Source organism: Triticum aestivum, chromosome 3A, assembly GCF_018294505.1.
Source record: "Triticum aestivum cultivar Chinese Spring chromosome 3A, IWGSC CS RefSeq v2.1, whole genome shotgun sequence".
NCBI lineage: Eukaryota > Viridiplantae > Streptophyta > Magnoliopsida > Poales > Poaceae > Triticum > Triticum aestivum.
The window spans coordinates 78886110-78908986 of NC_057800.1; positions in this window are offsets into that span (position 1 = coordinate 78886110).

The window sequence follows — 22877 nt, forward strand, 5'->3', positions numbered from 1 at the left end:
TGGTGCGGATCTTACTCTGGTTGATCTACGAGGTTCGGTAGTAACTTGATCTGAAGTTTCATGATCATTATCATTAGCTTTCTCACTAATTGGTGTAGGTGTCATAGAAATCGGTTTCTGTGATGTACTACTTTGCAATAAGGGAGCAGGTATAGTTACCTCATCAAGTTCTACTTTTCTCCCACTCACTTCTTTCGAGAGAAACTCCTTCTCTAGAAAAACTCCGAATTTAGCAACAAAAGTCTTGCCTTCGGATCTGTGATAGAAGGTGTACCCAACAATCTCCTTTGGGTATCCTATGAAGACACATTTCTCCGATTTGGGTTCGAGCTTATCAGGTTGAAGCTTTTTCACATAAGCATCACAGCCCCAAACTTTCAGAAAGACAACTTTGGTTTCTTGCCAAACCACAGTTCATAAGGCGTCGTCTCAACGGATTTCGATGGTGTCCTATTTAACGTGAATGCAGCCGTCTCTAAAGCATAACCCCAAAATGATAACGGTAAATCAGTAAGAGACATCATAGATCGCACCATATCTAATAAAGTACGATTACGACGTTCGGACACACCATTACGCTGTGGTGTTCCGGGTGGCGTGAGTTGCGAAACTATTCCGCATTGTTTCAAATGTAGACCAAACTCGTAACTCAAATATTCACCTCCATGATCAGATCGTAGAAACTTTATTTTCTTCTTACGATGATTTTCAACTTCACTCTGAAATTCTTTGAACTTTTCAAATGTTTCAAACTTATGTTTCATTAAGTAGATATACCCATATCTGCTTAAATCATCTGTGAAGGTGAGAAAATAACGATATCTGCCACGAGCCTCAACATTCATTGGACCACATACATCTGTATGTATGATTTCCAACAAATCCGTTGTTCTCTCCATAGTACCGGAGAACGGCGTTTTAGTCATCTTACACATGAGGCACGGTTCGCAAGTACCAAGTGATTCATAATCAAGTGGTTCCAAAAGTCCATTAGTATGGAGTTTCTTTATGTGCTTTATACTGATATGACCTAAAGGGCAGTGCCACAAATAAGTTGCACTATCATTATCAACTCTGCATCTTTTGATTTCAACATTATGAATATGTGTATCACTACTATCGAGATTCATAAAAAATAGACCACTCTTCAAGGGTGCATGACCATAAAAGATATTACTCATATAAATAGAACAACCATTATTCTCTGATTTAAATGAATAATCGTCTGGCATCAAACAAGATCCAGATATAATGTTCATGCTCAACGCTGGCACCAAATAACAATTATTTAGGTCTAATACTAATACCGATGGTAGATGTAGAGGTAGCGTGCCGACCGCGATCACATCGACTTTGGAACCATTTCCCACGCGCATCGCCACCTCGTCCTTAGCCAATCTTCGCTTGATCCATAGCCCCTATTTCGAGTTGCAAATGTTAGCAACAGAACCAGTATCAAATACCCAGGTGCTACTGCGAGCATTAGTAAGGTACACATCAATAACATGTATATCACATATACCTTTGTTCACTTTGCCATCCTTCTTATCCGCCAAATACTTGGGGCAGTTCCGCTTCCAGTGACCATTCTGCTTGCAGTAGAAGCACTCAGTTTCAGGCTTCAGTCCAGACTTGGGTTTCTTCTCCTGAGTAGCAACTTGTTTGCTGTTCTTCTTGAAGTTCCCTTTCTTCTTCCCTTTGCCCTTTTTCTTGAAACTGGTGGTCTTATTGACCATCAACACTTGATGCTCCTTCTTGATTTCTACCTCTGCGGCTTTTAGCATTGCGAAGAGCTCAGGAATAGTCTTATTCATCCCTTGCATATTATAGTTCATCACGAAGCTTTTGTAACTTGGTGGCAGTGATTGAAGAACTCTGTCAATGACACTATCAACAGGAAGATTAACCCCCAGTTGAGTCAAGTGATTATGATACCCAGACATTTTGAGTATATGTTCACTGACAGAACTATTCTCCTCCATCTTGCAGCTATAGAACTTATTGGAGACTTCATATCTCTCAATCCGGGCATTTTCTTGAAATATTAACTTCAACTCCTGGAACATCTCATATGCTCCATGACGTTCAAAACGTCGTTGAAGACCCGGTTCTTAGCCGTAAAGCATCACACACTGAACTATCGAGTAATCATCAGATTTGCTCTGCTAGACGTTCATAACATCTGGTGTTGCTCCTGCAACAGGCTTGGCACTTAGCAGTGCTTCCAGGACGTAATTCTTCTGTGCAGCAATGAGGATAATCCTCAAGTTACGGACCCAGTTCGTGTAATTGCTACCATCATCTTTCAACTTTGCTTTCTCAAGGAACGCATTAAAATTCAACGGAACAACAGCACGAGCCATCTATCTACAATCAAACATAGACAAGCAAGATACTATCAGGTACTAATTTCATGATAAATTTAAGTTCAATTAATCATATTACTTAAGAACTCCCACTTAGAAAGATATCCCTCTAATCCTCTAAGTGATCACGTGATCCAAATCAACTAAACCATGTCCAATCATCACATGAGATGGAGTAGTATCAATGGTGAACATCAATATGTTGATCATATCTACTATATGATTCATGCTCGACCTTTCGGTCTCCGTGTTCCGAGGCCATATCTGTTATATGCTAGGCTCGTCAAGTTAAACCTGAGTATTCCGCATGTGCAACTGTTTTGCACCCGTTGTATTTGAACGTAGAGCCTATCACACCCGATCATCACGTGGTGTCTCAGCATGAAGAACTTTCGCAACGGTGCATACTCAGGGAGAACACTTATACTTTGATAATTTAGTGAGGGGTCATCTTATAATGCTACCGTCAATCAAAGCAAGATAAGATGTATAAAAGATAAACATCACATGCAATCAATATAAGTGATATGATATGGCCATCATCATCTTGTGCTTGTCATCTCCATCTCCGAAACACCATCATGATCACCATCGTCACCGGCGCGACACCTTGATCACCATCGTAGCATCGTTGTCGTCTCGCCAATCTTATGCTTCCACGACTATCACTACCGCTTAGTGATAAAGTAAAGCATTACAGCGCAATTGCATTGCATACAATAAAGCGACAACCATATGGCTCCTGCCAGTTGCCGATAACTCGGTTACAAAACATGATCATCTCATACAATAAAATTTAGCATCATGTCTTGACCATATCACATCACAACATGCCCTGCAAAAACAAGTTAGACGTCCTCTACTTTGTTGTTGCAAGTTTTACGTGGCTGCTACGGGCTTAGCAAGAACCGTTCTTACCTACACATCAAAACCACAACGATAGTTTGTCAAGTTGGTTCTGTTTTAACCTTCGCAAGGACCGGGCATAGCCACACTTGGTTCAACTAAAGTTGGAGAAACTGACACCCGCCAGCCACCTATGTGCAAAGCACGTCGGTAGAACCAGTCTCGCGTAAGCGTACACGTAATGTCGGTCCGGGTCGCTTCATCCAACAATACCGCCGAACCAAAGTATGACATGCTGGTAAGCAGTATGACTTATATCGCCCACAACTCACTTGTGTTCTACTCGTGCACAACATCAACGCATAAAACCTAGGCTCGGATGCCACTGTTGGGGAACGTAGTAATTTCAAAATTTTCCTACGCACATGCAAGATCATGGTGATGCATAGCAACGAGAGGGGAGAGTGTTGTCTACGTACCCTCGTAGACCGGAAGCAGAAGCATTAGCACAACGCGGTTGATGTAGTCATACGTCTTCACGGCCCGATCAATCAAGCACCAAAACTACGGCACCACCGAGTTCTAGCACACGTTCAGCTCGATGACGATCCCCGGACTCCGATCCAGCAAAGTGTCGGGGAAGAGTTCGTTCAGCACAACGGCGTGGTGACGATCTTGATGTTCTACCGTCGCAGGGCTTCGCCTAAGCACCGCTACAATATTATCGAGGATTATGGTGGAGGGGGGCACCGCACACGGCTAAGAGAACGATCACGAAGATCAACTTGTGTGTCTAGAGGTGCCCCCCTGCCCCTGTATATAAAGGAGCAAGGGGGAGAGGCCGGCCGGCCCTTGGGGCGCGCCAAGGAGGGGGGAGTCCTCCTCCTAGTAGGAGTAGGACTCCCCTTTCCTAGTCCAACTAGGAAGAGGGAAGGGGGAAGGAAAGAGAGGGAGAGGGAGATGGAAAGAGGGGCCGCGCCCCCTTCCCCTAGTCCAATTCAGACTCCCCATGGGAGGGGGCGCGCCACCTCCAGGGCTGCTGCCCTCTCTCTCCCCTCAGGCCCACTAAGGCCCAATATTTCCCCGGGGGGTTCCGGTAACCCTTCCGGTGTCCGAATATAGCCGTCCAATATATCGATCTTTATGTCTCGACCATTTCGAAACTCCTCGTCATGTCCGCGATCATATCTGGGACTCTGAACAACCTTCAGTACATCAAAATATATAAACTCATAATGAAACTGTCATCGTAACGTTTAAGCGTGCGGACCCTACGGGTTCGAGAATAATGTAGACATGACCGAGACACGTCTCCGGTCAATAACCAATAGCGGAACATGGATGCTCATATTGGCTCCCAGATATTCTACGAAGATCTTTTATCGGTCAGACCGCATAACAACATACGTTGTTCCCTTTGTCATCGGTATGTTACTTGCCTAAGACTTGATCGTCGGTATCTCAATACCTAGTTCAATCTCGTTACCGGCAAATCTCTTTACTCGTTTCGTAATACATCATCCCGCAACTAAGTTATTAGTTGCAATGCTTGCAAGGCTTATGTGATGTGTATTACCGAGAGGGCCTAGAGATACCTCTCCGACAATCGGAGTGACAAATCCTAATCTCGAAATACGCCAACCCAACAAGTACCTTCAGAGACACCTGTAGAGCACCTTTATAATCACCCAGTTACGTTGTGACGTTTGGTAGCACACAAAGTGTTCCTACGGTAAACGGGAGTTGCATAATCTCATAGTCATAGGAACATGTATAAGTCATGAAGAAAGCAATAGCAACAAACTAAACGATCAAGTGCTAAGCTAATGAAATGGGTCAAGTCAATCACATCATTCTCCTAATGATGTGATCCCGTTAATCAAATGACAACTCATGTCTATGGTTAGGAAACTTAACCATCTTCGATCAACGAGCTAGTCAAGTAGAGGCATACTAGTGACACTATGTTTGTCTATGTATTCACACATGTATTATGTTTCCGGTTAATACAATTCTAGCATGAATAATAAACATTTATCATGATATAAGGAAATAAATAATAACTTTATTATTGCCTCTAGGGCATATTTCCTTCAATTAGTTCCTAAACTAATTGGCCGGCTGTGAGCTAGCCGGCGTCATGCGGATGGCACACACGCACGCATGTGTGCGGCGGCCATGGCCATGGCGTTGGCCAAGGGAGGAACTACTCGGGGGAAGCAGGGGAAAGCAAGTGGGGCACTCTAGGGCATGCACGGCCAGCAGGCACAGGCCACGGTGAGCAGCAGTGGCGAGTGGATGCGGGGCAGCAGCGACGGCGGCACTGGAGCATGGCAACGATGGGCGCGGGCGGCTCCGAGGCGGCGCTAGGCGATGGCCGGCGACTAGCTGCAGGCCGAGGCAGGGCCAGGGACGGGCGCGTGCTGGCAGTACACAGCAGCTAAAGATACCAGTTAAGCAGCAGCAGCTCACGCACGCACGTATGTACCCATACGTGCGAGACCGGATGTGCTCGGGGATGGCAAACAACGACCGAATCAAAGCGGGGAAAGGAGAGATCCGGAGGAGTTGCTCACCTCGAGACCATTGGCACGCTCGGGGAGGGTCGGGGTGGACCGGAGAGGCGGTGGTGATGGCGAGACGGCGACGACCGGACGAAGAAGACGAAGACTGCGTTGGCTACACAGCTCCCCGCCTCATTCCAATGCCCTGAACAGACGCGGTAGAGCGTGGCGAACCTCCAGGATGTGCTCCCGTACGCCGGAGGATGGTGGACGCGTCAACGACGGTGAGGCAGCGGTGACCGCATGAGCTTGCGAGCTCAAAATCGAGCCAGAGGAGAGGGGGGACGATGGGGATCGAGGGGGGAATGAATGAGGGTGAGCTAGGGTTTCTGGGGAACGCCTTAGTAGGCCGAGGGAGGGTGCGGATGGCCGGCACATGGCCCTGGAGCCATGGATGGCTGGCACGCACAGCTCTGCCTCTCCCCTGCGAGAGGTAGGGGAAAAGGCCGGACAGTTGGGTTCGGCCTGGTACAGTGTTAGTACTGGGCTTATGTGAACAGGGGGGATTTCTCCTTTCCTTTTTCTTGTTTGTTTGTTTTCCTTCCCTTTTATTTATTATTTTCTGTTTTATTTTAGACACACTTTACTTTAATTTTATAATATATAAATTTAGTTCCGAAAATAATGTTACTACTTATTCTACTGCCACAATAACCTGGGCTCACAGATAAATTAGTTTAATATTTTATATATTATAAAAAGCATTTAATTATTAGTTTTAGATACTGTTCTACTCATTTTAGAGTAATTACACATTTTATAAAAGTGTGGTTTCTCCACCATAATTACCTATGCATTATTTGGCTCACTCCAAACATTTTAGTTTTAATATTTAAAAACTTTTATTATTTGCTTGATTTTGAATTTGAATTCGAACCGGTTTCGAATTAACACGAGATTAGGAATAGTAACCGTGGTGACGTGGCCTCATTAACAGAGGTTTACTGTAGCTTAATTATCCGGGCGTCACAGAGGAGGAGCCTTCTATTCAACCAATCGCATTAATAAGGAGCTCAAAAAGCGGGTTAAACCCACACATGATGTGAAGAAGAAAAAGAAAAGACAGAGAAGCAAAGTTAGAAAGGTATCCCTCCCAAATGATGTTGCTCCTATTGCTCATTGTGATGATGATAATTGCTATACCATTGGTGCTATCCATTCTATGAATGATGAGAGTGATTATGCTTATGATATGAAAAGGCCCAAGCTTGGGGATGCTATGTTTGATGAGAATGACATGTTTGAGAATGTATTTTATGCAATTAATGTTTGTCCCAAGCTTGGAGATGCTATGTTTAATGAAGATGATATTTTTAGTCTCCCAAGTTTTGATGAGCAAATTGATTATGATGATAGCATGCCTCCTATTTATGATGATTCTTGTGATGATACTTATGCTATAAAAAGTAGAGATGATTATATTTATAAAGCTTTTCATGATTATGATTACCCCTTTTCTGAACATTACTCTTTTAATATGGAAACAATTTATAGTATTCGAGTTTCTTATTATACTCCCACTATTCCGAATGAGAAGAATTTTGCTTATGTGGAGAGTAATAAAATTTCTATGCTTGTAGATCATGAAAAGAATGATTTATGTGATAGTTATATTGTTGAATTCATTCATGAAGCTACTGAAAATTATTATGAGGGAGGAATATATGCTTGTAGGAATTCCAATAATATCAAGTTTCCTCTCTATGTACTTAAAGTTTTGAAGTTATGCTTGCTTTGCCTTCCTATGCTAGTTGATTATTGTTCCCATAAGTTGTTTGCTCACAAAATACCTATGCATAGGAAGTGGGTTAGACTTAAATGTGCTAGTCATATTCTTCATGATGCTCTCTTTATATTTCAATTCTTATCTTTTATGTGAGGATCATTGAAATCATCATGCCTAGCTAGGGGCGTTAAATGTTAGCGCTTGTTGGGAGGCAACCCAATTTTATGTTTGTTCTTTGCTTTTTTCTCATGTTTAGCAATAAATAATCTATATATCCTCTGGTTAGATGTGGTTTTATGTTTTAATTAGTGTTTGTGCCAAGTAGAACCTTTGGGGAGACTTGGGGAAAGTCTTTGTGATCTTGCTGTAAAAAACAGAAACTTTAGCACTCACGTGATTTGCTGCTATATTTTACTGGAGAGTCCTACTTAGTTGATTCTTTCTGCAGATGATTTATATATAAATTCCTCACGTCCAGAAATTTGTTTTAGAATTTTTGGGGTTCCAGAAGTATACGTTTGATCCAGATTACTACAGACTGTTCTGTTTTTGACAGATTCTGTTTTCTATGTGTTGTTTGCTTATTTTGATGAATCTATCAGTAGTATCGGAGGGTACGAACCATAGATGAGTTGGAATACAGTAGATATTACACCAATATGAATTTATAATGAGTTCACAACAATGGTGATTTATTTTCTTATACTAACAGAGCTTACAAGTTTTCTGTTAAGTTTTGTGTTATGAATTTTCAAGTTTTGGGTAAAGATTCGATGGATTATGGAATAAGGAGTGCCAAGATCCTAAGCTTGGGGGATGACCAAGGCACCCCAAGGCAATATTCAAGGACAACCAAGAGGCTAAGCTTGGGGAGGCCCCAGAAGGCATCCCCTCTTTCGTCTTCGTTCATCGGTAACTTTACTTGGAGCTATATTTTTATTCACCACATGATATGTGTTTTGCTTGGAGCGTCAATTTATTTTGTTAGGATTTTCTTGCTGTTATTTATAACAATGTTTTGCATCTTTTATTTCAATAAAGGGGGCATTGATAGCCTTTACTATGCCTATTTTACAAGTCTACATGTTGCTGTTTGAAAACAGAAAGTTTACCGCTGTTGCAAAAATTCCCTAAAAAAGTCAGAATGTGATAAAATGTTGAAAACTTTTGCATAATAAGCTCTGATAAATTTACTACAGTGTTAATTTCCTTTCATAATTTTTGGAGCTAGGGAAGTATGGATATTGCTGCATTCTTTACAGACTGTCCTGTTTAGGCAGATTGATGTTATGTTTGTATTGTTTGCATATGTTTGCTTCTTTAATGATTCTATTTTAGGATAGGACTATCAAATATGCAGAGGCATTTAGTATGAAATGTTGAATAATAATTTTAGTGATTTGCTACAGTAGAGTATGATAAGGTTTTTTCATTGGTTTATACTAACTTATCTCACGAGTCCTTGTTGTGTTTAGTGTGGATGAAGCTTTTGAGATTTAGGGAGACCGTGATATGAGAGGAATTAAGGAGACACAAAATCTCAAGCTTGGGGATGCCCAAGGCATCCCAAGATAATATTTCAAGAAGTCTCCAGCGTGTAAGCTTGGGGATGCCCCGGTTGGCATCCCACCTTTCTTCTTCGACAACTATCGGTTAGTTTCTGTTGATCCTAAGTTTATGCTTCTTCACGTGATGTTTGCTATTCTTAGAATGTCATTTTATTTTGTTTTGTTTGTTATTTGAATAAAATATCAAGATCTGAAATTATTAAATGGGAGAGTCTTCACATAGCTAAATAATTATTTAACTACTCATTGATCTTCACTTATATCTTTCGGAGTAGTTTGTTATTCATTCACGTGCTTCACATATATCCTATGAGTAAATGGTTGAATGAATTAAATATAATAAATCTGAAATTATATATGTTTCATATGCTTATCCCATAGGGAGTAACGACTTCACATATAAGAAGTAGAGGTGGTAAATTTATTGAAGGTTAGCAAACATTGTATTGGTCACTTGAACAATTCATGAAATAATATTGAGGGAAGAGAGATTTCACATATAAATATACTATCTTGGACATCTTTTGTAATTGTGAGCACTCATTAAAATATGACATGTTAAAAGGTTGATGTTAGACAAGGAAGACAATGTAATGGGTCATGATTTCTTATATCTGAAATAAAGTATATTGTCATGGATCATTCAACATGATGAGCTTGCCTTTCCCCCTCATGCTAGCCAAATTATTTGCACCAAGTAGAGATACTACTTGTGCTTCCAAACATCCCTTAAACCAGTATTGCCATGAGAGTCCACCATACCTACCTATGGATTGAGTAAGATCCTTCAAGCAAGTTGTCATCGGTGCATGCAATAAAAATTGCTCTCTAAATATGTATGATCTATTAGTGTGGAGAAAATAAGCTTTATACGATCTTGTGATGTGGAAGCAATAAAAGCGACGGACTGCATAATAAAGGTCCCTATCACAGGTGGCAATATAAAGTGACGTTCTTTCGCATTAAGATTTTGTGCATCTAACTATAAAAGCGCATGCCAATCTCTGCTTCCCTCTATGAAGGGCCTATCGTTTATTCTTGTTTTATACCTTATGCAAGAGTCATGGTGATCTTCACCTTTACTTTTTACATTTTATCCTTTGGCAAGCACATTCTGTTGGAAAGATCCTGATATATATATCCAATTGGATGTAAGGCATCATGAACTATTATTGTTGACATTACCCTTGAGGTAAAAGGTTGGGATGTGAATCTATAAGCCCCTATCTTTCTCTGTGTCTGATTAAAACTTTGAACCCATAAATATCACATGAGTGTTAGCAATTGTGAAAGACTAAATGATAGTTGAGTATGTGAAGTTTACTGAATCAAAGCTCTGACATTGACCCTTCCTGAAAAGAAGATGAATTGTAATTGTTTGATGACTAATAACACGGTTTGTTAGTTTTAAAGAAAGTTTATGATCTATACTTTAACATGTGAATAGATGTTACTTGATCCTGAGAAGTCCTATGAGTTGATCTACTGTTATGATATATAATGATGCTAGAAAAGGTGATTGAAATTATCATTGATCAAACTTGTGCACCTGCTAGCATTCACACTTCATAAATTCTTTCTTTTATCATTTACCTACTCGAGGACGAGCAGGAATTAAGCTTGGGGATGCTGATATGTCTCCAACGTATCTATAATTTATGAAGTATTCATGCTATTATATTATCTGTTTTGGATGTTTATGGGCTTTACTAAACACTTTTATATTATTTTTGGGACTAACCTATTAACCGGAGGCCCAACCCAAATTGTTGTTTTCTTGCCTATTTCAGTGTTTCGAAGAAAAGGAATATCAAACGGAGTCCAAACGGAATGAAACCTTCGGGAGAGTTATTTTTGGAACGGGAGCAATCCAGGAGACTTGGAGTAGACGTCAGGGAAGCTTCAAGGAAGCCACGAGGTAGGGAGGCGCTCCCTACCCCCTTGGCGCCCCCCTCGTGGGCCCCTCGTGGCTCCCCTGACCAACTTCTTTCGCCTATATATATCAATATACCCTAGAAACATCGAGGAACAAAATAGATCGGGAGTTCCGCCGCCATAAGCCTCTGTAGCCACCAAAAACCAATCTAGACCCGTTCCGGCACCCTGCCGGAGGGGGGGGGGAATCCCTCTCCGGTGGCCATCTTCATCCTCCTGGCGCTCTCCATGACGAGGAGGGAGTAGTTCACCCTCGGGGCTGAGGGTATGTACTAGTAGCTATGTGTTTGATCTCTCTCTCTCGTGTTCTTGAGGTGGTACGATCTTGATGTATCGCGAGCTTTGCTATTATAGTTGGATCTTATGATGTTTCTCCCCCTCTACTCTCTTGTGATGAATTGAGTTTTCCCTTTGAAGTTATCTTATCGGATTGAGTATTTAAGGATTTGAGAACACTTGATGTATGTCTTGCATGTTCTTATCTGTGGTGACAATGGGATATCACGTGATCCACTTGATGTATGTTTTGGTGATCGACTTGCGAGTTCCGTGACCTCATGAACTTATGCATAGGGGTTGGCACACATTTTCGTCTTGACTCTCCGGTAGAAACTTTGGGGCACTCTTTGAAGTTTTTTTGTGTTGGTTGAATAGATGAATCTGAGATTGTGTGATGCATATCGTATAATCATACCCATGGATACTTGAGGTGACATTGGAGTATCTCGGTGACATTAGCGTTTTGGTTGATTTGTGTCTTAAGGTGTTATTCTAGTACGAACTCTATGATAGATTGAATGGAAAGAATAGCTTCGTGTTATTTTACTACGGACTCTTGAATAGATCGATCAGAAAGGATAACTTTAAGGTGGTTTCGTACCCTACAATAATCTCTTCGTTTTTTCTCCGCCATTAGTGAATTTGGAGTGACTCTTTGTTGAATATTGAGGGATATTTATATGATCCAATTATGTTATTATTGTTGAGAGAACTTGCACTAGTGAAAGTATGAACCCTAGGCCTTGTTTCCTAGCATTGCAATACCGTTTGTGCTCACTTTTATCATTAGTTACCTTGCTGTTTTTATATTTTCAGATTACAAAAACCTTTATCTACTATCCATATTGCACTTGTATCACCATCTCTTTGCCGAACTAGTGCACCTATAACTTTTACCATTGTATTAGGTGTGTTGGGGACACAAGAGACTCTTTGTTATTTGGTTGCAGGGTTATTTTAGAGAGACCATCTTCATCCTACGCCTCCCACGGATTGATAAACCTTAGGTCATCCACTTGAGGGAAATTTGCTACTGTCCTACAAACCTCTGCACTTGGAGGCCCAACAACGTCTACAAGAAGAAGGTTGTGTAGTAGACATCACTTATTAGCAGCAATCGTCTGTTTTATTATCGTTCTTCGCACACATTTCTGATTACAGACCTGTTTGTCGCGTATCACACACATCTTGTTATAATGAATCATTTCTGTGCTCTTGGCTCAACGCAAATAGTTCATCCAAGTGAAACATAAGCCGTATATCGCACATACCTTGATCTGGCTGACTGTTTGTTTTGTGTTGCCTAATCACAAACAGTTCATCAGAGTGAACCGTATGTTGTATATCGCACACACCTTCATTTGGCTGCCCGTTTCTTTTGCTCTGCCTCATCGCAAACAGTTAATTGAATTGAATTGTATGGCCTGCATCGCACACGCAACTAAAATCTGAACCATGTTTGATGCATCCGTCATCGCAAATGTTTTGAACCTTTTTTGACGGTTTTTACACCACCATTTTCGATTATTGCATTGCACACAGTTTCATCGAAAGGTCTCTGATCGTAGTGTCGCGTTAGCAGCATCCTGCAGTAGTGCATACTCAATATCAATTAATAGCAAAGCATATAAATTACAGTGGTGCTCTCTAACTGGTGCTTTTTATAAGAGGATGATGACTCAGCAATAAAAGTAAATAGATATGCCCTTCGCAGAGGGAAGCAGGGATTTGCAGAGGTGCTAGAGCTCGAGCTTTTAAAACAAAGATGAATATCATTTTGAGTGGTTCAGTTTCATTGTCAACATAACAACCAAGAGATCTCGGTATCTTCCATGCTATATACATTATAGGCGGTTCCCAAATAGAATGGTAAAGTTTTTACTCCCCCTCCATCAGCAATCACACTCCACGGCTAACCAAATCCATGGGTACCGTCCATACCAACAACAGTCCTGGGGGAGTTTTGTTTGATATTTATATTTTGATTTGATTTAGAGCATGGAACTGGGCATCCCGAATACTAGCCACTTTCTCATGAATGACAAGTGAATAAACACTCATCGTGAGAATAACCCACCTAGCATGGAAGATACTGACAACCCCCAATCGCTACATGAGCAATTCGGGCATACAGAACAGATTATTATTTGAAGGTTTAGAGTTTGGCACATACAAATTTACTTGGAACGACGGGTAAATACCGCATATAGGTAGGTGTGGTGGACTCATATGGAACAACTTTGGGTTTAAGGAAATGGATGCACAAGCAGTATTCCCTCTTAGTACAAGTGAAGGCTAGCAAAAGATTGAGGAGCGACCAACTAGAGAGCAACAACAGTCATAAACATGCATTGATATTAACCAACATTGAGTGCAAGCATGAGCAGGATATAAATCACCATGAACATAAATATCATGGAGGCTATATTATTTTTGTTCCAACTACATGCGTGAACATGTGCCAAGTCAAGCCACTTAAATCATTCAAAGGAGGATACCATCCTATCATACTTCGTCACAACTATTTTAAAAGCATGTTGGCACGCAAGGTAAATCATTATCAACTCCTAGCTAATTAAGCATGCATGGCATGAGTAACTATAATCTCTAATTGTCATTGCAAACATGTTTCATTCATAATGGGCTGAATCAAGAATGATGAGCTACACATATTTACAAAAACAAAGTAGGTCGACTTCGTACCAGCTTTTCTCCATCTCAATCATTTCATCATATATCGTCATTATTGCCTTTCAGTTGCATGATCGAACGGTGTGGGTAATAATAAGAGTTCACATGCATTGGACTAACCAGTAATATGCAAATATTTATTCAAAGGAGAATACAAGGTAATATGGTCTCTCTGTTAGATCAAGAATAATGCATATGAGAGCCACTCAACATTTTCATCGTGGTCTTCTCCTTATGACCTAAAGAAAGGAAAGAAAAGAATCTCAAAGAAACACACTGAAATATTTTTGGACTTTTTGTTTTTCTGAAGAAAGCAAAACCAAGAATGAGAAAAACTCTTTACACGGGAAAACTCCCAACAAGCAAAAGAAGTATGAGAAATCTTTTGGGGTTTTCTTTTAATACTACTACTAAACGAACATAGAAAGAAAAACTAAAAAGAAGCAAGAACTATTTTTTTGGATTTTCTAAAAGTTTTTCAAACACACAAGAAGAAAGCAAGAAAAATAAACTAGCATGGAGAATACAATGAAAAAGTATGAACAACGACAACTGGAATGAGTGTGTGAACATGAATGTAATGTCGGTGAGAGATACTACTCCCCCAAGCTTAGGCTTTTGGCCTAAGTTGGTCTAGAGCCACGGCTCGAAATAACCCTATCCTCGATACTCCGGAGGGTCCTAAGGGTTCCAATGGTTGGCGAGCTCCTGTGGCTCCCACTGAAAAATGGGGTCCTGATATGGATCAGGAACTGGTGCTGGCTCAGGTGCTGGGGGTTGTGAAAGACCCCAAAATCTGTAGATATCCTCGGGCATAATGGTTTACCTCCCTAAATGAATATCGAACAAATTAGAAGCAGGCAGAGCAATAGTATCACAAATACCCTGATTAGATACTAGGTTGTAGAGGAGTTTCTTGTCCTTATCCTTCTTAATAAAATCGTGCGCTACCATACTATAATAGTTTAAATATTTAGTGGGTAGTAGCATCTCCTCCTCCTCATCATGCCTAATGGGTATCTTAAAGCGTCTAGCAAGGAAGGAGGCATAAATGACTCCAAAGATGGGACCCTTCATGCGGTTTGTGTTTAACCGACGAGAAACAATGGCGCCCAAACTAAAAGTTCTATCACAATATAAAGCATGGCTCAAAATAGCAAGGTCGGGGGCACTAAGGCCTCCACTCTCCCCATGACCAATCAGACATCTCCCCGCAAATAATGAGTAATAGCATAAAACAAGAAAATGTAAGCTAGCCACTCTCGCTTCCGACACCCCTCTCTCTTCCCCTATAGTAGTTTCAGTAATAAAATCTTCCATCTCTAGGACGTGGTTCACTGACGCTGCCCTCATAAGGTAATTTGCAAACCTTGCAAAAATCATAAAGCATCATCTCCTTATGCTCATCATATAAATGATGAGCATAACCGTGGGTGGTGATTTCCTAGGATAAATATGAAAGTTTTGCACAAAGGTGTTAGTGAGAAGAAGGTACTGTTCACACTTATCTTGGAGGACGACGGTGAGACCAGCATTCTCAGCCAAATAATAGAAATCATCATAAATTTTTGCCTCCCCAAGAATGCATCGCTTGGCCATTCTTGGGCTTCTTCTTCTCCTCATTTTCATTTTCATTTGAATTCCGGCTCGAAGAACCCCTTAACCATCTCTTCATCCTTTCTTTCCTTTTCTCTGAAAATTTCTGAAATTTTTAGTAACTCAAAATAAAAGTGCACAAAACTCAACAAAATTGATAGCAACTACTCCCACAAGTGCCTAGAGGCTATATCATGCATCAAAACTACTATGGACCATATAAATTTGACATGCAAGCTCAAGAACAATGTCACCACAGCAGCAAAAAATTGCAATATATAAAGAACTAGAACAAAAACTAATTGGACCATTGGAGGAGTCACATACCGATGAACAAATCCCTGAAACGGTTTCGGAAACAAAGCTCCGAGCAAGGAGATCGAAAATGGCAGCAAAATGACCTAGAACACGGGTTTGAGCAATAGTGGGATTTTTCCTGGAGGAAGACGAAGTGGATGGGTGCTGGAATAAGTGAGGGGGACCCACGTGGGTACAGAAAGTTGTGTTTACTAAATTCATCCATCTCATGCCCATCAAAAGGAATCCATTAACAAGGTTGATCAAGTCTTATTAACAAACTTCTTCTGAATGACATGAAATCAAAGAATCTTAGTATAACACTAGGTTACCTCAACAAGGATACACATGTCCCCAACAATAAGAACATCATATTTATTTTTGACAGTAGGCATAGGGAATTCAAAACCTCCAATAGCAATAGTTGAATTTTTTTCAATAGAATTGATGCTATTAACTTAAGGTTGTTTCTTCGAAAAGTGTACCGTATCCTCATTACCATTAGCATGAAAAGTGGAATTGCCCTTGTTGTAATCAATAATAGCCCCCGCAGTATTCAAAAAGGGTCTACCAAGGATGATCAACATATTGTCGTGCTCGGGTATATCAAGAATAACAAAGTCCATTAAAATAGTAACATTTGCAACTACGACATGCACATCCTCACAAATACCGATGGGTATAGCAGTTGATTTATCGGTCATTTGCAAAGAGATTTCAGTTGGTGTCAACTTATTCAAATCAAGTCTACGATATAAAGAGAAAGGCATAACACTAACACCGACTCCCAAATCACATAAAGCAGTTTTAACATAGTTTTTTTAATGGAGCATGGTATAGTTGGTATTCCTGGATCTCCTAGTTTCTTTGGTATTCCACCCTTAAACATATAATTAGCAAGCATGGTGGAAATTTCAGCTTCCGGTATCTTTCTTTTATTTGTAACAATTTCTTTCATATACTTAGCATAAGGAGATATTTTCAAAATATCAGTCAAACGCAAGCACAAAAAGACAGGCCTAAGCATTTCAACAAAGCGCTCAAATTCCTCATCATCCTTTTCCTTAGCATAAGGCGAGCCCGGCAAGGGGCAAGGCCACCCCCAGAAGTAGGCACCCAAGGCGCCTTGGCAGGGCATGTCGGGGCTCACGGAGGTAAAACCACCTCACCAACCACTCCAGCACGACCCATGTCGTCCATCAGTGCGGTGTCAAGCTGCAAGGTGATTAAGTGGTAGCCATATGCCACATGGCAGCCATTTCCTACAGAAGAAACCCACAGATGACACCCGTCCTGCACGTGTCAAGAGAACAGGCGCGGAGCTGGCAAGATAGCCCGGCAAGCCTTGCCGGGCAACCAGTGATGTGACACTAAGCGGTGCATTTAATGCGCCCTGTTTGCCCACAGAGTTAGGTATGATAGCACTGTTTGCTATCATATCAGTGCATAATGACTACTTTGCCATTGTGGTGACCCCTTCATTTATAAAAGGATGCCCATGGCAACCGTAGAAAGGGTTGGAAACTTTATGAACCCACACCCCCATATGCGCGTAGTCGCTACTGCCCTAAGGCAACCCCTGCCGGGCAAGTGTACTATGCTTCACCACCTCCATTCCACCATCAATCCACCAAAGCAGGAGTAGGGCTTTACGCCTCGCGGCAGCCCAAACCTGGGTAAATTGCTCGTGTGTTCTCTGCCACGCTGTCGTGCGCTGGTCCGCTCTTTGTGCAACGCGATGTCCCCATGCCAAACAAGCAAGGGGCCTCCCGGTCCCATAGGTGGCCGCGGATATCCCATGACATATTTGGCGCGCCAGGTAGGGGGTTCGCTTGCGCGAACCTGAAAACATGTGCAGCGCGTCATCTTCATCACCATCTTCATCTTTGACGACGCCATCGACCATGGCACCCAAGAATAAGTCCGGTGCTTCGGCCCATCCATCCACCTCGAAGGCTCCGCCGCCCACAGCCTCTAATGCCGCGGGGGATGCGGAGGCACGCGAGGACACGAACGCTGCTAGGGACGTGGTTGGAGCAGGTGGCGCCATCACCACTCCCCCCGCGGCCGACACGGGGGTAGGAGATATCGGAGGAGAACAACATCAGCAGCGCCTCAACGGTTATGCTCTGCAAGGTGCAGGCGAGGGGGCACTCCATCCGCACCCCCTCCTCTCACCGATGGGCATAGCCATGGGAACGGAGCTTGGTCCGGGGTAAGCCATCGCCCTCTGGCCGCCCCCACCACGGGAGAGACCGCGGCGCATGTGCCTCCTCCCAGACGAGCCAACCAGACCGCTACGCTTAACGGAACCGCTGACCCTCAAGCACCACCGCCGCGCAACCCCCGCTGCCCAGGTGATCGTCCCACAACAGCGTTGGCGCGGCCTGATGTCTACTACACAACCTTCTTCTTGTAGACGTTTTTGGGCCTCCAACTGCAGAGGTTTGTCGGACAGTAGCAAATTTCCTCAAGTGGATGACCTAAGGTTTATCAATCCGTGGGAGGCGTAGGATGAAGATGGTCTCTCTCAAGCAACCCTGCAACCAAATAACAAAGAGTCTCTTGTGTCCCCAACACACCCAATACAATAGTAAATTGTATAGGTGCACTAGTTCGGCGAAGAGATGGTGATACAAGTGCAATATGGATAGTAGATAAAGGTTTTTGTAATCTGAAAATATAAAAACAGCAAGGTAACTAACGATAAAAGTGAGAACAAACGATATTGCAATGCGTTGAAACAAGGCCTAGGGTTCATACTTTCACTAGTGCAAGTTATCTCAACAATAATAACATAATTGGATCACATAACTATCCCTCAACATGCAACAAAGAGTCATTCCAAAGTCACTAATAGCGGAGAACAAACGAAGAGATTATGGTAGGGTACGAGACCACCTCAAAGTTATCTTTTCTGATCGATATATTCAAGAGTCCATAGTAAAATAACATGAAGCTATTCTTTTTGTTCGATCAATCATAGAGTTCATACTAGAATAACACCTTAAGACACAAATCAACCAAAACCCTAATGTCACCTAGATACTCCAATGTCACCTCAAGTATCCGTGGGTATGATTATACGATATGCATCACACAATCTCAGATTCATCTATTCAAACCAACACAAAGTAATTCAAAGAGTGCCCCAAAGATTCTACCAGAGAGTCAAGATGAAAACGTGTGCCAACCCCTATGCATAGGTTCATGGGCGGAACCCGCAAGTTGATCACCAAAACATACATCAAGTGGATCAATAGAATACCCCATTGGCACCACGGGTATCCCACGCAAGACATACATCAAGTGTTCTCAAATACTTAAAGACTCAATCCGATAAGATAACTTCAAAGGAAAAACTCAATCCATTACAAGAGAGTAGAGGGCGAGAAACATCATAACATCCAACTACAATAGCAAAGCTCACGATACATCAAGATCGTACCACCTCAAGAACACGAGAGAGAAAGATCAAACACATAGCTACTGGTACATACCCTCAGCCCTGAGGGAGAACTACTCCCTCCTCATCATGGAGAGCACCGGGATGATGAAGATGGCCACCGGAGAGGGATTCCCCCCTCTGGCAGGGTGCTGGAACGGGTCTAGATTGGTTTTCGGTGGCTACGGAGGCTTCTGGCAGCGGAACTCCTGATCTATTGTGCTCCTCGAAGTTTTTAGGGTATATGGATATATATATAGGAGGAAGAAGTACATCGGTGAATCTCCGGGCTGTCCACGAGGCAGGGGGGCGCGCCCAGGGGGGTGGGTGCGCCCCCCACCCTTGTGGGCAGCCCAGGACTCTTCTGGTCCATCTCCGATACTCCATGGGCTTCTTCTCGTCCAAAAATAAGTTCCATGAAGTTTCAGGTCAATTGGACTCCGTTTGATTTTCCTTTTCTGTGATACTCTAAAACAAGGAAAAAACAAGGAAAAACAGAAACTGGCACTCGGCTCTATGTTAATAGGTTAGTCCCAAAAATCATATAAAATATGATATAAATGCATATAAAACATCCAAGGTTGATAATATAATAGCATGGAACAATCAAAAATTATAGATACGTTGGAGACGTATCAGCATCCCCAAGCTTAATTCTTGCTCGTCCTCGAGTAGGTAAATGATAAAAACAGAATTTTTGATGTGGAATGCTACCTAACATATTTATCATGTAGTTCTCTTTATTGTCGCAAGAATATTCAGATCCATAAGATTCAAGACAAAAGTTTAATATTGACATAAAAATAATAATACTTCAAGCATACTAACCAAGCATTTATGTCTTCTCAAAATAACATGGCCAAAGAAAGCTATCCCTACAAAATCATATAGTCTGGCTATGCTCTATCTTCAGCACACAAAATATTTAAATCATGCACAACCCCGATGACAAGCCAATCAATTGTTTCATACTTTTGATGTTCTCAAACTTTTTCAATCTTCACGCAATACATGAGCGTGAGCCATGGACATAGCACTATAGGTGGAATAGAATGGTGGTTGTGAGAAGACAAAAAGGGAGAAGATAGTCTCACACCAACTAGGCGTATCAACAGGCTATGGAGATGCCCATCAATAGATATCAATGTGAGTGAGTAGGGATTGCCATGCAACGGATGCACTAGAGCTATAAGTGTATGGAAGCTCAAAAAGAAACTAAGTGGGTGTGCATCCAACTCGCTTGCTCACGAAGACCTAGGGCATTTTGAGGAAGTCCGTCATTGGAATATACAAGCCAAGTTCTATAATGAAAATTTCCCACTAGTATATGAAAGTGACAACATAAGAGACTCTCTATCATGAAGATCATGGTGCTACTTTGAAGCACAAGTGTGGTAAAAGGATAGTAGCATTGTCCCTTCTCTCCTTTTCTCTCATTTTATTTTTTGGGGCCTTCTCTTTTTTATGGCCTTTCTCTCTCTTTTTTCATCCGGAGTCTCATCCTGACTTTTGGGGGAATCATAGTCTCTATCATCCTTTCCTTACTGGGACAATGCTCTAATAATGATGATCATCACATTCTTATTTACTTACAACTCAAGAATTACAACTCGATACTTAGAACAAGATATGACTCTATATGAATGCCTCCGGTGGTGTACCAGGATGTGCAATGACTCATGAGTGACATGTATGAAAGAATAATGAACGGTGGCTTTGCCACAAATACGATGTCAACTACATGATCATGCAAAGCAATATGACAATGATGGAGCGTGTTATAATAAACGGAACATTGGAAAGTTGCATGGCAATATATCTTGGAATGGCTATGGAAATGCCATAATAGGTAGATATGATGGCTGTTTTGAGGAAGGTGATGGTGGGTGATATGGTACTGGCGAAAATTGCACGGCACAAGAGAGGCTAGCAATGGTGGAAGGGTGAGAGTGCGTATAATCCATGGACTCAACATTAGTCATAAAGAACTCACATACTTATTGCAAAAATCTATTAGTTATCGAAACAAAGTACTACGTGCATGATCCTAGGGGGATAGATTGGTAGGAAAATATCATCGCTCGTCCCGGACCGCCACTCATAAGGAAGACAATCAATAAATAAATCATGCTCCGACTTCATCACATAACGGTTCACCATACGTGCATGCTACGGGAATCACAAACTTTAACACAAGTATTTCTCAAATTCACATGACTCTAATATTACCATCTCCATATCTCAAAACAATCATCAAGTATCAAACTTCTCATAGTATTCAATGCACTCTATATGAAAGTTTTTATTATATCCCTCTTGGATGCCCATCATATTAGGACTAGTTTCATAACCAAAGCAAACTACCATGCTATTTTAAAGATTCTCAAAATAATGTAAGTGAAGAATGAGAGTTCATTAATTTCTATAAAATAAAACCACCACTGTGCTCTAAAAAGATATAACTGAAGCACTAGAGCAACAACAAACTACTCCGAAAGATATAAGTGAAGATCAATGAGTAGTCGAATAATTATGCAACTATATGAAGACTCTCTAACATTTAAGAATTTCAAATCTTGGTATTTATTCAAACAAAAAGCAAAACCAAATAAAATAAAATGACGCTCCAAGCAAAACACATATCATATGGTAAATAAAAATATAGCTCCAAGTAAAGTTACCGATGAACGAAGACGAAAGAGGGGATGCCTTCCGGGGCATCCCCAAGCTTAGGCTTTTGGTTGTCATTGAATATTACCTTGGGGTGCCTTGGTCATCCCCAAGCCTAGGCTCTTTCCACTCCTTATTCCATAGTCCATCAAATCTTTACCCAAAACTTGAAAACTTCACAACACAAAACTTAACAGAAAATCCTCGTGAGCTCCGTTAGTATAAGAAAATAAATCAATACTTAGATACTGTTGTGAACTCATTATTTATTTATATAGGTGTAATATATATTGTATTTCAACTTACCTATGGTTCATACCCTCCGATACTACTCATAGATTCATCAAAATAAGCAAATAACACATAGAAAACAGAATCTGTCAAAAACAGAACAGTCTGTAGTAATCTGTAGGTTTCGAATACTTATGGAACTCCAAAAATTCTAAAATAAATTTCTGTAAATTAGGAATTTACCTATTAATCATCTTGAAAAAGAATTAACTAAATATCACTTTCCAAATAAAAACGGCAGCTATTCTCGTGAGCGCTAAAGTTTCTGTTTTTTACAGCAAGATCAAAAAGACTTTCCCCAAGTCTTCCCAATGGTTCTACTTGGCAAAAGCACTAATTAAACACAAAAAACACAACCAAAACAGAGGCTAGATAATTTATTTATTACTAAACAGGAATAAAAAGAAAATAACAAAAATAAAATTGGGTTGCCTCCCAACAAGCGCTAACGTTTAACGCCCCTAGCTAGGCATGATGATTTCAACGATGCTCACATAAAGGATAAGAATTGTAACATAAAGAGAGCATCATGAAGAATATGACTAGAAAATTTAAGTCTAACCCACTTCCTATGCATAAGGATTTTGTGAGCAAACAACTTGT